Here is a 21,543-nt window from a genome sequence, read left to right as displayed (position 1 = left end):
CTATTGTTAACAAGCTCGGTCAAAAGAATGGACACTTTCAATTTAGAAATTTCACTTTCTAAATTAAAAGATGTAACTTATTCTACCTCTTTGACACCGATGTCCCTATTATCTATTTGCTCCTTCATTGCACTATCCTTTTTTTGATTTTCTTTCTCTTTTGTAGTTGTACTTGTTGATGGATGATTTACCTTGCTAGGATTCTGATCGGCATGCTCCTTTCCTTTTTTCTGATTGTTTGAGAGATCATTCTTTGACTGAACATCCTTCCTCTTTTGAATAGGATTGAATGGTACATATCTGCTCCTCAAAGAATAGTGTTTATGTTGTGCCCTCAAAGCATTCATGTAACCACGTGATAATCATCAGATTCAGTCTCCAAAACAACATCATTTGCTAAGATGTAGTCCTCATCCTTTAGAGTGTCGGAACTTTCTGCATACTCTTCATCTTCGGTCAAAAATATAGGCATACCATTTGCAGTGAAGAAGTGATTTGTTTCAATTACTGGATCTTCCTCCTCTTCTTCTTCCACTCCTTGAACATAATTCTGCTGTAACGGAGTTCTGATTTGTTGTTGTTGTTGCGCTGGTTGTTCCAGTGCTTTTTTCTCTCTTTGCCTGATTTAGAATTAGGGCTATTGACGCCCTCCAAAGTTTGGGTTCTGGATCTACATTTTAGGTCTGTTTATGATGGACAACCAGTCAACCATCCTTTCCATCGTTTGAATCAATGTATCCATTTTTACATCTAAAGTAGATGCTTCTTCTTTCACAGTCACTCTTTTCTCTGATCTCATTCTTGCTTTTTTGGCCAGCAAGTTCGCTTCTATGCTCACAACATTCTTTTGCATGTCTTTTAGAGTTGTAGGATCACGTTCACGCAATTGATATGCCATATCGGCATCAAATACATCTGGAAAATTAAGCAAAGCCAATCCCTCTGGTGGTTTGATATTTGTAGGGATAGCATTGTATATTGCATTAAATCTCACACAATAGTCTTGCACACTCTCGCCAACATTTCTTTTGATGTTCTAGTATTCAGAAAAAATCTAAAGGGGATTCTTCTTCACCTCCCACTGATCTAGAAACTGCCTTTGGAGGACATGTAGAGTAGTGATAGAAGCTGCTGGTAGGGCTCTAAACCATTTCTGAACTTCTCCTCCAAAACTTTGTACAAATAGCCTCATCATCACATCTTCAGTTTCAACTTCATGGAGGTCAAAGAAATCATTCATCTTGTCTACGTGCTGTTGAGCTATAATAGTTTGACTGTCGTAGAGAAAAGGTATTTTGGTTTAATAATCAGGGGGCATGGAACCAGGATTTTGAGGAAAAACAAGGGGTGCATATCGGGCAGCCATAACTGGAACTGGGGGAGGTGGTCGATTTAAAACAAGGATTGGGATATTCAATATAACCAAAGGGGAATTAATGATAGCTTGAGTTGTGTGAACAATTTGTGAAGAAGAAGGTGGAGGATGAGAGATATTTTGAGTGGTAGTAGATGTAATGGAAGTATTTCGAAAATTGAAAGATGGCCTATGAATCTTATTTTGCACCCAAGTGTTTAAGTTTGAAGAGAGGTTTTGCAAATGATCAAGAGTATGAATAAGTTGTGACCCTGATGAATTGCGTGAAAACAAGTCTTCAACGGGGTTATAAAGAGATATAGAGGAATCAACAACTTTCTGATCAATCCAACATAAATATTTACTATGAAATAAACTCTGCTCAAATTAATATCAAACTGAATGTCTTGCAATGTGTCTAACCTTCTCGGGAGTGAATTAACTCGAGGAATAAAAACCTCACTTGATTGTTCTTCAACTAAACTAGATTTCTCTACAACTTTCATAGATTTTTGCCCAATTTTATGAGGATCACTAAAAATGGTTGGAGGATTCGGATCTGGATTGCATCTGGTGTACTATAGGGAAGCCAATATGTCTAATTTTGAAAATTAAGATATTGTTGTACAAATTTCCAATTCAGCTTATGATTAAATTCTAAAACTTATCATCCAGAAGCTTAAGAATTCAAATAAACCATCTTACTAGGGTGATTAATTTCCGATCGTTCTTCCCCAGTATGGTTGCCACTATGTTATCACTTGGATTGAACCTCAGGCTGAAGGAAGGTAATGCCAGGATAACCACAAAGCACGCTTAGCCAAGTAGCTAGCCCTACAAGGCTAGGAGAGGGCTCTCTCCATAAGGATATCAGTTGAGATGACTGGATCAAGAAAATGATATTAGGTTAGGTATAGTAGCACAAGGATTGATTTTGATTTTGAAGGGTTTTGCTAGATTAGGAGGAGCCAAACAATTAGGGCAAGGAAATTAGGTCAAAATTGCAGGGTGTTTGGTGGGGTTAGGTAGGCACAAGGTTCAACACTCTAGGGTTTTGATGGGTGAGGTGATTCAAGACAGGTGAGAAGCTAGAAAGAGCATGTAAGAAACATGGATCCTTCCTAAACTGAAGAAAACATAGACTGTGAATATTTTCCCAAAACAGAGCATAAATATTATGGGTTCTGCCTATCAACTTGAAAACATCCACTTAAAAGCAATGAAATGATTGATGAATTACACACAAATTTTTAACATATGATCACAATAGAGAAAACTAAACTGAACATCATACCACATGGATCCCAAAGAAATAGCTGCAACTTTTTTTTATTCTCTTGCTAAAACTGATACAAAATGATGTCTACTCAAAGCATAAGCATCCAACTGAGTCCAACCCTTTACAATGAGAAAGAAAAGGAAGATATATACATTGATTCAACCTCCTACCATCCTTAGTGGTCAAAACCCTAAGATGAGGAACTAATCCATCAAAAACTGAACAAGGAACTGGAATCTAGGCAACCTAACAACTTGCCTCTACAAGGGAGGAAATTGATTCATTTGTCCTCAAGAGAACTTTTGATCTAATGAATCTACCTTACAGTAACTACTATCCATCCTATTTACATGCCTAATCATCATTTACATTAGTAAAACATCATCCATGATAGAAAACCCAAAATTACAGTCATGGCATAGTGAAGTGAAAATTTAGCACAAAATTTGTCCTATGCGTAGCGCTCAAGCTCTATGCGCAACACTTTTTGTAGGGCCATTTTGGAGGTATTCCCGATGTCCACATTGAGCTCATGATAGCTCATTGGAAATCCTGTCCTATTTCTTTTCCAAATCTTCCTTTAGTTTCCCATTTGGAGTTGATTTGACCCCTCAAAACCTGATTCTCCCATGCTTTTGTGCGTAGCGCCATGGGCAGAAAGGTCATTTTTTGGGAGTGTTTTGACCTTTTGGTCGACCATTTTTGCTCCAAAATCTTAGCAAATGCACAGGGTGCATGTACTCATCATTGTGAATCTGAAAATTTTGACCGTTTCCTGTTTGGATGCCCCTAGGAAAAGCGCATTGACAGTGGCACTGTACATAGAGCCAATTTTTCCGAGTCAAAAATTGCAAAATTCTTTGAAAGGGAAAAAATTATTAAAACTTACTCAAAATTTTTGGAGAACACCCCCATCAACTGTCTAGGTTAGCCAAGGAATCTTCATCAAGAAACCTAGGCCTATCACCCTCCTTTTTGGCTTTGAGGGCTTGTTTCGGCCTTGTCTTCATTTGCTTGACTCTCATGTTACAAATCTTGTTCCGGGTCCTGTAATGATGAGCCATGTGCCTAATGATTTGATTGTCCTTGTTGGCCCTTCGTAGCAACTTCTCCAAATGAAAATTGACCCTGTCGAGCCATGTTTCTGTAACCTTCTCAATCTCCTTTTCAAGCCTTTGTTCTGTAGTCAAGGTGGCTGGGGTTTCTTCCTCTTGCATTTCTGATTTGCTTTTGTCACCTTGCCTCTTTTCTTTGAGAAGTTCTAGCTCCATGAGGAGTTGTTTGTCACTTAGTTACTTTTTCTCTTGCTCAAGGTATGAAATGACATACTTAGCTCTCACCATCTTGTCCATTAGTTCTTGGATATGTGCATCTTTTTCCCTTATGGTTATGTTTTCATTTGTTGCCTCATTTTGGGCCTCTAGGTCAACTATCTTAATGCCATGATGAATGTTGGGCCTGGAATCCCCCCAAAGCATGTTTTGGGGCTCAAAGCCCAAGTTTTGACCAAATTGTGTTGTAAAGCTCCATGGATTGCGGGCGTGGAAGTATGTTAGAGTCACAGGGTTGTCCGCCCTCATTTTGTAATGTAATGTTAGCCTAGCCATGGTTCACAAGCCATGGGATTGTATAAATAGAGCGAGGCTCTAAGTGTAAGAGAGAAGGAAGAAGGAGAGAAGCAATAGTCTAAGTAACTAAGTGTAAAGTGTGCCTTTGGGTCGTAGAGTAGGAGGAGCCTTTGCAGCTGAGTGTGCAGAAGCCTAGTAGTCCGCAGCTGAGTGTGTGGACTCCTATAGCTGAGTGCGCATGGTGGAGACAAGTTTGTAACCAAGGAAGGAATTAATAAAGAGAAGTTTTATCATAGTTCTGTGTATCTATTCTTGGGTTATTGCATGTTTGGTATAATTTGCGAATATATTGTTTATTTACTGCACACACCTGTATGAATCGTTTATATTGTTAAGTATAACTTAAAGCATGCAAGTAGGCTAAGATAATCAACTAACATTGGAATATTAGTAAAGTCTTGGGTAATAATGAAGAAGCGCAACATCCAGCCCTTGAGTAGAGCTGCACGAAGGCAGTATCTTAGGCTGTGAGGTACGGAAAAGTGCGCAAAGAGACTTGCGCGCAGGGTCGAATCGCAAACCACTTGAACTAATCAAACATCTCCAGGGTGCGAAAACCTGGCTCTAGCACCCTCCCATACTACTTCGGGTGAGACCTCAGTCCACACTTGATGGACTGTTGCCGAAAGGGGCCAGTAGTACCGGGATTTTTTTAGGTAAATCAACTTTGAACCTGGGTCAGGCCCCAATAAGATAAAAATGAATGTGTGGCTGTTCTGGTTCATCATCTTCCATCAAATCAAATTCCCTTTCCTCTTCATCATTAAGGCTTTCCTCCAGCATCTTTTCTTTCCCTTTATGCACCTGCTGCACCTGTTGTACTTGGTGTGTTGATGAAGAAGGCAAAGCCCCTTCCATAATTTTTGGAGAAAAAATTTGCCTATGAGCTGATGAAGAAGGAAAGGCCCCTTCCACATCAAGTGGAGTAAACACTTGCCTATCCACTGCAAACAACTTTCTAGCCCTTCTCTGATATGTTTTGTAGGTTTCTGGCTTCTCAACAACTTTAAGCTCTTTAGCCTTCTTACCTTTTTTAAATTTGGCACTGCTGGAAGGCCTTTCTGCTTCTTGAGGCACCGGTGGAGGAATTTGAGGACCAATGAAAATGTCATTGGCAATAAATGTATCCCAGGAGATGTTGAGGAGGTTGAGATGATGTACCACAATCATCTTACTCAAGGAATAGTGATAGATACTATTCATTTGCTGGGGGTATGGCTTTTTCTGTACAATGTAGGCCATCTTCTCAATGTTCATGAATAAGAAATATGGAATGCTCATCATTTTCACTCTTGTGAAGTGCATAAGAAGCTTGATATGATAGTTGTACAATCTGGAAAATCTGACCTCACATGTAAAATACTTCATAATGATCCTCATCATAGGGGCATACTTGTCGTCAAGGAACCTGAAAGGAAAGGTCCTCTTCTTTTCATTCTTGTACCCGGGTTTAATGTATGGATCATAGTAGTGCTCATCCAAATATTGTGCTTTTATACCATTTTTACCCCACATTTTAAATCCTTGTAGCATCAGCAATGATGGAGGATGAAACTATAAGTGTCACCACGGCAAGAGTTACCTTGTTATCAGAGATATTGGCTACATAAAGCCTGGTCAGCTCAGGATGATGTTGAAGTCTTTGTACCTGCTCACAAAACCCATAACACCCTAGATACCTGAAACAAGAGACAGTCATATGATAAGCGTTTAATTCTATGATGTTTGATGGTTCCTCTCTAATAATTCTGCCTCCCTTATGTGGTTTTCTTTGATGTTGAGGTTCATCTCCCATGCTTTCACTGCCACTGTTTTCCTCCTCCTTATAATATCTATCCTCTTTATCCATGTATTTTGAATTTGAAACTTTGAAACCCTAGAGAAGGTAATCAAGAAGTGAGTTATGATGAATATGAATAGGGGAAGGGGGGAGGAGTTTGTGCGATGTAGGATGAGATATGTATAGAGTGAGAAGGAGGGTATTTTTTGGTAGGGGCTGTTTAGTAAATAGGGGTTTAAGGATTTTGTTTTGGGGATCAGGGTATAGGGTATAGGTGTAGGGATTTTGTTTGGGGAATTAGGGTATAGGGGATAGGTGTAGGGATTTTTGTTTGGGGGATTAGGGTATAGGGGATAGGTGGAGGGATTTGACAACAGAATGTGGGAATAAGGGATAAGGTAAATAGGGAGGGCTTTTAGATAACCTAGGGTTTGAAAATTTAAATAGCAAACAAACTTCAAAATCGTGAAATGAGTGTCGGGAGGATGATTCAAGGAGTGTACTTACTTGCTCAGAGGCTCTAGGTAGCAAAAGAAGATTTTAGATGGTTGATAGGGTGGTCTTGGTGTTTGATGGCCCTATGCGTAGCACCTTGTACAGGTGCGCAACACTCCGGTTGTATGAGTAGCATCGTGCAAAAATGCACTGGCACACATGCTCTATGTGCAACACCCTATCTGTATGCGCAGCGCTCTGTCCTCTATGTGTAGCGCATCCACAATCTACCTTGTGCACATCACTTCTTGCTCTCTGTGCAATGCCTCCACTTTGCTTAGCCACCAATTCGCTTCAACTCCCTTCTCTCCTTCAACTCTCTTCTTTCTCTTTTTCAAATGAACATAATGAATTTAAAAAGGATTTTGAAATCTTATATAGAGGGTGATTTTGATTTTTCTTTAGAAAAAACCCACTTTATAAAGTTTTTTTGGAACTTTTATTTTATCTTCAAATATTTGTTTAATGCTTTTCTTTCTTTGTCTCTTTTTAGGTGGATGATGCTTTGATTGAATTGATTTCTTCAATGGCTTTCATTACTTGCAGCGAGGAGAAATTCTTGGGCAGCTTATGGGAACACTTATTACATGAAATGACTTGAATTACATCAAAAAATATGAATCAACTAAAATACTCTATTTTCATCTCAAAAACATGTTTTTGAGATGAAAATTACATCAGTGAAATAAGATCTTTGTACAATAACCATGACTTACTACCAATCACTCTTTGTTTATTGGTCTTCCTCATACCTTTGCTGCTCTTTATTTACATTTTAAACTATGCTTTTGACCTTGGAAATGAACCCTAAGACCTAATGGAAACATAACTACCTTGACTCTAAAAATAACATAACTAAAACCATAACTGAATGCAACATGGAGATGGGTCAGCAAATGTACCTCATGAGGGAAAATTTGATTTTCTGAGAAGAAGAAAACCATCAGTGGACCATTTTGGCATGACCTAGTGGAATGATAAAAAATTTAGTATGAGACACCTAAAATGAAAATGCAAAGCGCAGATTTGATCCTTGATGGAAGTATGAATATATTGACACTAACAACAGGGTCCATCTAAAGTATGAAACATGGGTACTCCTTGAATTAGGAATTAAATTTTGCATCCAATGCGTGTTCCCACTCAAAATTTGAGTAAACCCATAGGGAGATAAGTTGAAAATATGAGTTGAAAAAGTAGCGTTTTTTTTCCCCTCTAAAATTTGATGATCTAATCTAGTCTTATTTTATTATTTCAACTACTATTTTATAATTTCCTTAAGAGGCCCATTTTAAGCCTCAAAATTAACCTAATGAGAATGGCTAAGGTTGCGAGGCACAAATACCACGTCTACACCAATAGGACCACCTCAGCCTACACCCATAGTAGGAGTCGTGAAAATAGGATCGCAAGATTTATATCCTGGTGATGAGCGCCAGTATTGCAGCAAGAATGTTGCGACTCCTGGGGCTACCAACTATACTTCATCAACCCAAGGTTCATACAAACTTGGAGGTGACAATGTTGTATACACACTAGATGCAATGGTCTACTCTTGTCACTTTTCAACTGGGGTGATACACCACTAGTGTTTCTCGAACTAATCTTCTATTGACTAGAAGAAGTCTGACTACCAAATGGAGAAGGGAAAATTGTCCTTAATGAAATAAAAGGAATACTGCCTATTTTAAGGAATGAAAAACTAAATTGGAAAATGCTTATAAAGTGCCATGAAATCATGTAGCTACTCATTTACACATTTTTCTTGAAAAAGAAACCTAGCTTAACCTTGTTGATAACATGTGATGATCTACACTAACTGAGCATGGAATCTGATCTAAGAAGTATTATGACTGCTACATGCATGTGCTAATTTAGAAATTACAGTAAAAGCTATTTTTTGATGTTTTAATTTTTATGAATGCAAATGGTTCTTTGGCAGGGGAGATAGGTATGGAGGAAGAGGTATGGGCTGGTCTCAAGGGTATGGAATCCAAGGAGAGGCTTAATCCAAGCTCAGATGTCAATTTTTCTAAATTCAAGCTTACAACTGGCTGCTACAGGGTTTCTTGTAGTACTACTACAAGATGTCCTAGTTCTACTACATGATACCTTGTTTTACTACAGGAAACATGTCGAAATCTTAGGAGATGGGAGGAAAGGTAGAATGAAGTGTGGTAAATGTATTTGATGGAAAGATAAGGCATGGAGGGAGTGAACACTATCCAAGGCTCAGTCATATGCTTCAAGATGGTTAGATTTTCTCAATGGAAATGGAGATTTTTCTTACAAAACAAGAATTTGGATTTAGGGTTTAGTGGACTTTGGAAACATGGGTGGATAGGACTTGGATGAGGCAAATGAGATTAGGTCTCCCTACAAATTAGAAGCTCCTGCAACAACATACACTCTAGTCTTCATTTAGGCACAAATTCATCTATACATGAAAGAGATTCATTGAATGGAGGAAAACATAGTTATTATTAGCTAATGTCTAAGTTCATGAATGGAAGTGCTTTCAAACCAATGCAAAACTTAAGAGATCAAAAAATGAAAATTGCAAATAATCCTAAGAAACTCAAAGACAATGACCTACTCATCAAGAAACCCGAGATCATGTAGTAAAGCATGAAATTTGTTTTTGCGCTGTGTGAATGGAACTCTCAAGTCATGATCCCATAAGGAATATGAGGTGAAAGCCACTATCACAATATTTTCTGGAGTGTCCACTGTTACTAAGATACCACTGATATAAGTATCCACAAATGGAAGCAAACTAATGAATCATCCAAATACTTACAGATTAACAAAACCAAAATCACTTTAGCAACTAACTATGAATGTAATCTAACCATACATGTACAAGAGCAGGAACCTCTGCTGCCAGGGTTAGGCCCTAACCCAAGGGTTTCATCCCTCTGAGTCAACTCAGTGCTGGATCAAGGGAATGCTTCTCATTTTCATTAAAGTATAAAAATACATAAGAGTCATCAATCACAATGTCTTATCTCGAAAATGCCTCTTGGCTATAAAAAAAGGTTGAAATCCTAATGAGGCTCTAGGCCTTATTATTTATACAACTGAAGCTACGAACAACTTCCTTAAATTTAGTTAGGCTTGGCTCCAAACTCGAGATCAACTAGTCTTCAACTATCATTGGCTTGGTTGACAATGACCTTAATGGCTCGACTGCTTGGAACTCCAAGATGATGAGATATAGTAGAGAAATATTTGAGTGAGTGAGGAGTTAAGGAGGAGGATCTAATCTCCTAAAATCCCTCTTTCTTGTCTACTTCGATTTTTTATACTAATTAACCAAAAATTGCTCCAAAACCTCAAATCAATACACATTATATCACAAGACATGACATCTCATCTTTACCCTTCTCATTAAGAAAAATATAACAAAAAATGTAAATAAATGTGAGAAAAGTTGATTTTAATAAGATAGAGAGTGGCATTAAGGTCCATATAATTTACCCATTGATGAGCCTCATCACCTGGATACAACCAACTGGAGTACTGTGAGGTATATAGGGGGTGGACACCCCCTTCGCCGTTTCCAAATACTGTAAAAATACTCCAATGTTCCAAATAACAATTATTGTGAATTTTGTGCTTCAACCACTCACCATACCGACCAGTGTAGGGCACTGGATGCTCTAGCTAATAGGTTAGACCACTCAACCTTCCAAGTTAATGAGATTCCTTGAGGGTGAGGAGGAGGAGGAACAAGGGGCGGAAGGGAAGGAGGAGGAGGTCCAGTTTATTGTTACAATTGTGATCAAGAAGGGAATGTTACACAAGATTACCCACTACCAAGAAGACCATGGTGTTCTTAGTGTAGGGTCAATGTGCAAGCAACAAAGGACTTTCCAGAACTGATTGTAAGATGGGAAGAGCATAACCGATAGAGAGGAGAAAATTTAATTAATGCATAGACAAGGGTACCAGAGGTGACCCCCCCTCTCAAATATTAATATAGTCACATGAGGAGGAAAAGGTAATAGGCCTGATTGGGAGACACAGACCAACCCACGATTATAAGACTGGCCTCCCCAAAGCGCTTACATGACCCTTAGCAGCAGAAGTAGTATTAAAAGGAAGCAACAAATTTTTTCGACAATTTGACAGGAGGTGGAGGGTCCCAAAAGGAGCAACCAAAATCTCTTAAAGCTAAGAGCCCAGACCTATCCCAGTCCACAACAGTTTGACATATCGAAGACTGGTTCAAAATATTTCTGCATATCATGAATGATGACCAGATGTTAGGGCAGTTGTGGAAGAGTCTGAAAGGTGCCATCCTAGAAGAGGAGGTTGAGGGAGGTGTCATCTTCGCTAACCTACCCGAAAGACACTCTAGGAAGGTACAATGGAACAAGAAGAGAATATGGAAAGAGTTTCAGATTGATGCTCATATTACGGGGTTCTAGATTAAGGACACTATGTTGGATTTAGGCTTAGATGTCAACATTTTTCCAAGGAAAACATGGGAAGCACTGGGAAAACCTCAATTGACATTTTCACCAATATAGTTGTGAATGGTGAATCAGTATTTTATCCTTTTGATTGGGCAGATGGAGGACATGGAAGTGGATGTAGCAAGGGTGAAGACCCATGCATATTTATAGGTAATAGACATCATGGGGGATAAGGACCCCTACCTGGTGCTGCTCAGGATAAACTAGGCCTTTGAGAACTTTTCCATAATCGGCTTGAACAAGGAACTAATGAATTCTGAGGTAGAAGGGGTGAGGGTGATCCAAACTCTATACCCATATTAGGGACCAAGATTCATAGAACCAACAAATGAGAGAGAAGATCCAGGATTATTGGAGACTAATAGTAGGAAGAAGGGAGGACTACATTAACCCAACAGCTAAAGGGTCTATCAGTTGTTGGAGCATTCAAAGTTATGATGTTGGCTCAGAGGTCGCTTGGGATGATTGGAAGAATATTGGATATGAAATGAACACTATATGTTGTGCCACAATCTGTCGGGTCAATTGGATTGGCACTGAGGTATGGGACTTCCCTATCTTTAATGGTATATATTCCACAAATTTGTTTATCAACAATATTGATGCAACTGTTATTGAAGAACACAAATTACCTCTACTAAATGTTGCATTACAAGCGACACCGATAAGGTTGTGGGGAGTTGATTGTAACGACCTCTGAGAATGGGAGTAGATCAAAATAGCCATGGAAGTAATATTGAGACAAGCATGGGAGTACCCTCAAGATTTTTCCAAATAAAGGGGGACTCTACCCTCGACAACATTTGCAAAATTATAAGGACAGATGGAATCGGGAAGTTGTTCCAAAGAGGTTGTAAGTGGATGGCTTTATACACACCTTAAGAACCTTTCCAAAAGATTGGTGTGTACAAGAAGAAATAAGGAGACAAATGGGATACTAGGATAGTTTGGCTGATGAGTGCTAGATGAGGATGATTTTGAGGAATCACGACATCTTTCTTTCCACGAAATTGAAGGGGAAAGGGACATCAAGGAAGGGCCTATAATCGATGCTCCACACTTACTCCCATTGAAGTTGTAGAAACATAACATTGAGACTGATGAAAAATCAAAGCTAGATCGAATTGGAGATTACTAGGATGAGCAGACTACAAAAGAGATTTTTGACCTCCTCATAAAATATAAAGACTTGTTTCCTTCATCAATTACGGTATTGAAAGGTATCAAGGGAGGTATAGAGGAGATGAAAATCATGCTAAAACCATATGAAAATCCAGTAAAGCATCGACCATATAGAATAAACCTGAGGGTTAAGGAGAAAGTGAAGGAAGAGATAGACAAGATGCTATGATCCAAAATGGATCCTAAAACCTATAAGTCTTCATATATATTAACTATCAGAAACACTATCGCAAGGGAAAATAGTGAAAGAATGGTAGAAAATATAGCTATCAGAGGTTCAAATGCTACTGCATTAGAGCCATTATATCAGACAGATCAACGATCTAGATTGAATCAGGATATCGCAATCGGGGGAGGCCAGTGGAGTATATCGAAGGAGGCCTTATGGAAATTGCGATAGCAATCAGAATGATTTAATGAGGACCATTGATCAAGTGCACAAATCAACGGTCCAGATCAACTCGCAATATCGCATTGCTATAACACAAAGGAGGACTTATTGAGGGCTTGAGGCTTAAGCGAAATGCAATTGCGATTTATCGCATCGCAATATCACATCACAACAACACAATTGGTGATGCCAATGGATCACGGGTCATGTGATATGCCGATGCGATGGGCCGATAACGATTTACCAATAGTCGATGAGGCCGATCGGAGTGATTGGGGGTCGAAGATTGGGCAAGTGAAGTGACATGCGATAAAGACGGACCTAAAAGTAATTATACACATGGCTTGATATAATTTGAGTTCTAATAAAATGTTTTTGTCAGGTTTTTCAATGTATTTCTTTGTATTTCCATTATAAACCAAAATACAAAGGAAACCATGGCATATGGGCACTGCAACTTGCGACTTACGATAGTGATGCAACAACGGACCTGATAGGTTTATAGGTCAGATTCAATACCTTTTGAAGTCCGGCCTTGGCAGATTTTCCACTGTTTTTCAGTGTGTTATGTGTATTTCTCTCTGTAAATAGAGAAGAGTGTTTTTTGGGATTTTCACCCGCGCTCGGTCCTTTCCGTTGGAAAATAGGTGGCCACCCTACCTTAGAGAATTTTGCAATAATTGTTTAATGCTCAACAAGGATTTTAACGGACAATGGCTAGGAGCCAGAGAGCCCAAAAAGGGAGATGAACAGACAAGCGCCAATAGGCTTAAAAATCCATCCCATAACAGAACAAGAAGGGAATCAGTTGCTCAGAGACAGAGAGAGAGCAAGAGAAAGTAGAAGATAAAGAGCAAGAGGGAGAGTTTGTGTACTCTTGTAGACTTGAGGATTTCAAGTAAATCCCTGTTGTTTTGTCACTATTGTGTTGAGACTCGGTTTGAGCTCACACTTGTAATAATCTACTCTTGAAGACATAATATAGAGGTCGACACTGAAAGCTGGACCAGGAGACATAGCCAGGAAGTCTGGTGAACTCCTTGATTATTTGTTGTGTTGATGTGTGTGTTTATTATGTTTTATAACTATTCATTGTCTATATTATTCACAATCTTTTCGATCTGTTACACTAAATAATATAGGCATTCCTACACATGAGTCTGTAATACCTTAATATTGATTTAAGATCTCGTTTTTTTATCAAGTGGTATCAGAGCTTAAGGTTTTGTTAAGGTTAGACAAGCTTGTGCTGGATTTTGAATGCTAACTAGATTAAAGCTCAAACTAGGAGAAGGAGAACTTGTTGAGGCTAATCCAGAGATTGGAAGAGTTTATTCTCATAGGAGAATGGCAGAAGAAGCTTTATGGCCATGTGAGCCATGGTGGAAGAGATGTATCTAGAGTTTAAGAAGGGTTGAGGTGAAAGCACTTCAACACCCAAACCAGACAAAGGAGCGGAGGAACCTTTTCTAGTTGCCCCTCCAGGAGGCAAAGGAAAAGGAGAAATGCCTTCTCCACCATCACCTCCATCATCACCTTCATCATCCTCATCATCTTCTCCGCATAAAACTAGCCTTGATAAGAAAAAGAAGAAAACTTCTTTGATTAAATTAGATGTGAAGTTTGATTTGCCAATTTATGATGGAGAACTAAATGCAGAGAAGCTAGATAATTGGATAAGACAGATTTATGTATATTGCAAGGTGCAGAACATTGATTCAGAAAGGAGGAAGATTCAGCTAGCTAGCCTTCGACTTGGAGGAACTGCACTAGTATGGTGGGAAGGCAGGACACAAGCTGATCTGTAAAAACATGGTAAAATCATTTATACCTTGAATGAATTTTTTTCTCTATCAAAAATAAATTCTATCCTTTAGCTTACATGCAGCAGGAAATGATGAGTTGGAAAACTCTTCGTTAGTTGAAGGGTCAAAGTGTACAAAGTTATACTCAGGAATTCAGAAAGAGACCTTTAACTCTAGGTATATCCTTGGACTCACTTGATATTTTATTGAAGTATATAGGTGGGATGCATGGTTATTTAAAGCATACTATAGTCATGTTTAATCCCACTAGCCTAGATGATGTATCAGTTCAAGCAACACATCTAGAGGCTAGAGGTAAGAATGTAAACCCAGAGGTTTGGGGATCATCTAAATATTCTGTAAGCAAGAGTAAGGAAAAGAAGAAACTAAAATGGAAGGAGAGGAAAGCATAAACCTTCATGCACTCATTGCAAGAAAGAAGGACACGATGAGGCACACTACTGGCTTTTGCATCCAGAACGAAGACCTAAGAAGTTCAGTGGAAGGAAGAAAAAGAACGTTGCAGCTATTCAGCAGGACTTGGGATCGGATTCAGGCAATGAAACAACAGTTACAGCCACAGGTATTAAAGGTAAAGATTTTGAATCACCCACAAGTAATTCTACACAATCTGTTGATAATGAAAATAATGAGAGAGAAAGAAATGAGCTTTTTCATATTAGAGTAATTTCCAAGCACAATAAGATTGATACTTTGTTTGATAGTGGATCATAAGTAAATTTGATTTCTGAAACAATTGTAAAGAAGTTTGGATTACAAACAAAAACTCATGAGAAGCCAAATCCATTAGGTTGGGTGTGTGATAAAACAAAGCTACAAGTAACAAGACAATGTAAACTTAGGTTTGCTATTGGGTCAACATTTGTAGATGAGGTTGAGTTAGATATAGTTCCATTGGATATATGTGGTATTGTTTTGGGAAGTCCATACTTGTATGATAGGAAAGCTATTTTCTATAGAGCTGAAAATAAGTATCAACTCACTAAATATAGAATGGAATATATTGTAAGAGCTCATAAACTCAAAGGTAATTATTCTCTCATAAACTTAGGACAGATGAAAGAATTATGAATTCAAGTAAGCAATTTTTACTAATGGTTGTAAAGGAAAAGGATCCTGATAAAACCAATGCATTTGAAGGCTGTGATTCTAAACAGAAAGCTGATTTAGAAAGAGTTATTTCAGAGTATGATGTTCTATTTCAAGAACCTAAAGGCCTGCCACCCAAGTGAGAAATAGTACATGATATTTGTTTGTAGCAAGATGCTCCATTACCTAACATTGGAATGTACAAGCTGTCAGCTTTAGAGAATGTTGAGATAAAGAAGCAGGTACAGGAGTTGCTCGATAAAGGTTTTATATGACCAAGCACATCCCCATGTGGATCTCCAATCATGCTGGTGAGAAAGAAAGATGGTTTGTGGAGAATGTGCATTGATTATAGAGCACTAAATAAAATAACGATCAAGAATCATTATCCTCTTCCTCGTATTGATGATTTATTAGATCAATTGAAAGAAGCAGTTTACTTTTCTAAGTTAGAATTGCGAAGTGGTTATCATCATGTCAAATTTGCAGAACAAGATGCATGGAAGACTGCTTTCAAGACAAAGCAAGGACTTTATGAATGGTTGGTTATGCCTTTTGTAGGAATTTACAGGGTAAGTTCCTCAGAAAGAATACCAAAAGGACACCGCTCACAACCAGATCTCAAATCAATACACCAGTATTTTTGACGTGGTTAAAATCCTCAGAGTGCAAGGAGGGAAACAGTCCACGGCCTGTCCCAACGTGGGTACAGACAATTTATTAATCAAAGAATGAAAATTTACATAAGCTTCTCTCATGCACGGATTACCCGAACAATGACCCTCCATGCGCTTTAAATAGAACTCATGGACCAATCGGGTGTCAAGCCACGGATCAAGTGTCGGTAATACCGAGGTGAGAGTGAACCGTCGGATCACTACATATCGTGACCGTCGGATTGTAAGTTACAAAATGTACAACGGTAAAGAAACACACTTTACCTAACTCTAACCTAACTCTATACTAGACCAAGTTGAACTTAACTATATCCTATGTGTCGGAATATCCTAACATCCCCCCTTAAGAACAACTTGGGATAGGATTGAAGGATTTACAAATATGACACAATAGGAGAAGGAAGGAGGCACTAGAGCCTATCCCCCCTTAGTGACAACTTCCTGAACTCCAAGCATATATCGAAGTTTAGTGAACTTCGCCTCTGTGAGAGCCTTTGTGAAGATGTCTGCAACCTGATCATCTGTTGGACAATATTGCACTTCAAGAACATGGTCATGAATGAGCTTTCTGATGAAGTGCATGTGTAGTTCAATGTGTTTGCTGCGCTGATGCTGGACTGGATCTTTGCATAGCTGAATGGCACTTTGATTATCACACCAAAGTGTGGTTGGATGCTGCTGCTCAAAGCCAAACTCTGATAGGATCTGACGAAGCCACAAGGCTTCCTTACTAGCTTCCACGGCACCACGATACTCTGCTTCTGCTGACGAAAGAGAAATGGCAGCCTGTTTCTTACAAGCCCATGTAATAGGTCCTGAACCAAGAGTGAAGACATAACCGGCAGTAGACTTCCGATCATCAAGGTCACCAGCCCAATCAGAATCAGTGAAACCAACTAACAGAGGAGCTGCTTTGGCACTGTAATGAATCCCAAACTGTACTGTACCTCGAACATAACGAAGTATTCTTTTAGCTGCTTTCCAATGACTTTCACGGGGGTTTTGCATAAAACGAGCAACAAGGCCAACAACAAAGGAAAGATCAGGACGAGTATGGGTTAAATACAAGAGTTTTCCGACAAGTTGACGGTATAAGGTAGCATCAACTTCAGGAGAAGTACAAGAGACTGAAAGTTTGACTCCAGACTGAAAGGGAGAAGGGGCTGGCTTACAGTCTTCCATGTGAAAATGACGAAGAATATCACAAGCATACTTGGACTGGGAAAGGAAAATACCTTCTTGGGATTGCAAGACTTGAAGACCGAGAAAATAGTGTAAGTGTCCTAAGTCTGTCATTTCAAATTTCTTTTTAAGGCTGGACTTCACATGGTTTATAAGGTTGGGATCACTACCAGTAAGAATAAGATCATCAACATAAAGAACAAGGATGATAAGAGAGTTGCCCACTTTCTTGGTGTAGACAGTATTGTCAGAATGACACCTAGAAAAGCCAGATTCTAAAAGAAAGCTATCCATTTTGGCATACCAAGCCCGAGGAGCTTGCTTGAGGCCATAAAGGGATTTCTTAAGTCGACAAACGAGGCTGGAGTCTGTTTGTATGAAGCCAATGGGTTGTTCCATATAGATTTCTTCCTGCAAGTCCCCATGCAAGAAGGCAGATTTAACATCCATTTGATGGACTTCCCATTTTAAAGAGGCAGCAAGGGAAAGAACAAGGCGGATAGAGTTCATTTTGGCAACTGGAGAGAAGGTTTCAGTGTAGTCAATGCCTTCAACCTGTGAAAAGCCCTTAGCAACTAGACGAGCTTTATGTTTATCAACTTTCCCATCTGGTCCATACTTGGTTCTGTAAACCCATTTGCATCTAACAAGTTTGCGTCCCTTTGGTAGAGGAACAAGATCCCATGTATCATTTGTCATCAATGAATGATATTCTTCATTCATAGCTGCTTCCCAATGTGGATGGCCTGAAGCTTCTGCAAAAGTGTCAGGATCATGATTTACTGGAGCTTGAGCCAGTAAAGAAGAGGCTCTTTCAAACTGAGAACGTGTACGTCGCTGATCTGTAGGATCACCGGCAAGATCACCTGCTGCATCCCGAGTAGCACGGACCCATCTTGGAAGTTGAGGATCCTGAGAAGGTGGGGGAGGATTATCATCCTCGCTTTCATCATCAGAAGAAGAAATGTTTTCAAAGATAGAAGAGATAGGAAGAGGTGGCACATCCGCCGGACTAGGCTCGCAGGCCGATTTATTTTCATCAAATTTTACATCTCTTCTAATGATAACATTTTTGGACTTAAATGGAATAAGTCTATAACCTTTTACATCTTCAGAATATCCAACAAAAGTACATTTCTCACTCTTAGGTTCTAAAGCTTTATGCTTTTCATCTGGAATATGGGCCCATGCTTCACTTCCAAACACACGAAAGTGACTTACATCTGGTTTAATGGAACTCCAAGCTTCTTCTGGAGTGATATTCTCTAGAACCTTAGTAGGAGTGCGATTGATTATATAATTTGCACAATTAATTGCTTCGGCCCAAAAACTAAGACTGAGTCCTTTAGATTGCAGCATACAATTAGCCATTTCCTTTAAGGTGCGATTTTTCCTTTCAGCTACACCATTTTGTTGTGGAGTGTATGGAACAGTATGTTGCATTTGAATTCCATTTTCGGTGCAAAAGTTGATGAATGTGTTTTTAACATATTCTCCACCATTATCAGTTCTTAGCTTAAGAATTTGATGTCCAGATTGTTTTTCAACAAATGCTTTGAAGGCCAAAAAAGTGCTAAATACTTCGCTCTTGAGTTTTAAGAAGTATACCCAAGTGCGTCTAGAGAAATCATCAATGAAAGTTAAGAAGTACTTGCAGCCAGAGAATGAAGCAACAGGAAGAGGACCACATAAATCACTGTGCACAAGCTGTAAAGGGGCTGAGGCGTGCCAAGAGGCACGTTTGTCAAAACTGTCCCGATGATGTTTTCCGAGTACACATCCGGAACAAACACCATCTTTGCAAGATACCATAGGAAGACCTGTCACCATATTTTCTTTACATAGATGCTGAAGGGAGCGATAGTTTAAGTGACCAAACGCTCATGCCAAAGTTTGCTCACTTCATCATTATGAGCAACAAATACTGAGGGAAGATGGGATGACCCAAAGTTGTGAAACTTATACAACCTTTTGGAATCATCAGCAAGACCAGTAGCTAGAATCTGTTTAGGATCTTTTAGATCCTTGATTACAACATCATGAGGTGAAAATTCAACAATTTTACCTTCACCTGAATGAGTTATCTGATAGACAGATAGAAGGTTGCAGGATAAGTTTGGAACACATAATACATCATTGAACTGACCATTGTCTAGATGAACAGTTCCAGTCCCTACAACATTAAGAGATCTATCATCACCAACATATATATTTTTGGTGTTACAATCATTTAAAGAAGAAAACATGGCTTGGTTTTTGGCCATGTGACAAGAGGCTCCAGAATCAATGAGCCACTCATGAGAATGAGAAGAAGAAGAAGATACATTTAATGCATAACCAGACTGAGATGATTGACGATGACATGCAGAAAGTGCCGTTCCGGAAGTTGAAGTTGAAGTAGGCTCCAGATGGATGTTATGTTTCTTCATTGCGGCTTCCAAGGCTTCCATCTTCTTAAAGCATTTAGATTCTAAGTGGCCATCTCGATTACAAAAGTTACAATGTCTATCAGTCTTCTTCCATTTGTTTTTATTGGTCTTATCATTTTGCTGAAATGATCTTTCATCTTGAGGCTGAGTTGGTTTAGGACCATTCCTTTGAGGATAAGACTTCTTAGGATTCTTTGAATTTGGTTGCTGCTGGGCGGCTAACGCTTTCGAGGAAGAGTTTCCAAGATTAAGAAGACCAAGGTGTAAGAGTTTTTCTTGTTCTCTTATTAAGGAATCACAAAAGGAGTCAAAGGAAGGGGTTTGTAGTCTTTGCCTTGACAAATGAAAGCTTCCCTTGTAGAATGGAAAGTGGAAACAAATACAGAGTAGGCTGGTCCCAACTTAGTAAGGATGGAATAAATAAGGTTACCATCTTCTTTCTTAACTTTAACACCTTCCAAGAGATATCTAAGGGTCTTGAATTTGGACAAGAAATCTTCAATGCAAGAAAAATTATTAGGATCCAAAGTAAGCAACTCATTTTCAAGTTGATGGGCTCTAATTTCATTTTTAATCCCAAAAACTTTAGCAAGTTTTTCTAATGCTTCATGAGGAGTTTCAATTTCTGCAATGTGGAATCTAAGATCAGGAGAAACAGACATTCCTATCAAACCACGTGCTTGATCTTGTCTATTTTCCCATTTTTCGGCCTTGTCTTCATCTTTGGGTTTCTTCTCTTGGTCTGTGGCTATTCTGAAGAGACCTTTACTTCTAAGTAAATCTCCCATGTAGGCTACCCATTGGAAGTAGTTAGTGCTGTCAAGAATGACTTGGCATGGACTTTCCATTTTTTGAAAAAAACTGAAGCTGAAGATGCTGAAAGTAAGTGGTCCAATGGATAGATCTCGAAAAAATAGGCGGTTTTAAAAAAAACGGCTCTGAAAAAGGCTTCCGGATGAAGAAGTTATGGCTTTTTGAAAAAAAAATTGTTGACGTTGCCGGCAAAGTGCGCGAATGTGCGGGAATGAAAAAATCCGCCCCCACAAAATGGAGACTTGAACCCAAGACCTCTACTCTCTTAAAAAGTCTTTGAACCAATTGATCTATACAAAATATTTGAGAGAGAGAGAGAGAGAGAGAGAGAGAGAGAGAGGGGGGGGGGGGGGCCTCGATTTGCGTGCTTGCCTTGGGAAGGCTCTTTTCCCCTACAAAACACAAAACACAAAACCCAACACGAATATGCAAAGAAAAACGAACCTTACGGCTCAAAGTTAGCTTTAGCCAAAAAACTAGAATTTTTAAAAAAAATCTCAAAGTTAGCTTTTAGCCGAAAAACTAAATATTTTTCTCAATGTTTCTGATTTTCCGAGATCACACTAAGGTGCAGGGAAAAGAGCATACGCATGAGAAAAATCCTTTCTTTCTGTTTCTGATTTGCCCAGATCGCACAGAGTCGCAGGGCAAAGAGCATACGCAGAAATGAAAGGTATAGATCCGGAAAAAAAAAGGCTAAATAAACCGAAACCGAAATAAGCAGAGAGAAAATGACAGTAAACTGCAAAAAAAAACACTGTATACCTCCCGATCTGAAAAATGACGCAGCTAGGGCTACCGGAAACCTTTTCGCGTGAAACGAAAGGGGTTCCTCACTGAAACAGATGCTCCGAACGCAACAGAGCAGTCCTCTCGGCCCGAAAGCAGTCAGAAACAACAGATCTAGGAAACGACAGCCGCATGCAGTTCTACCGGC

Source organism: Pinus tabuliformis, chromosome 2_2 (genome assembly GCF_031772625.1).
Source record: "Pinus tabuliformis cultivar Carrire ecotype Pingquan chromosome 2_2, CPIR1, whole genome shotgun sequence".
Lineage (NCBI taxonomy): Eukaryota > Viridiplantae > Streptophyta > Pinopsida > Pinales > Pinaceae > Pinus > Pinus tabuliformis.
This window is presented reverse-complemented; position numbering follows the sequence as displayed.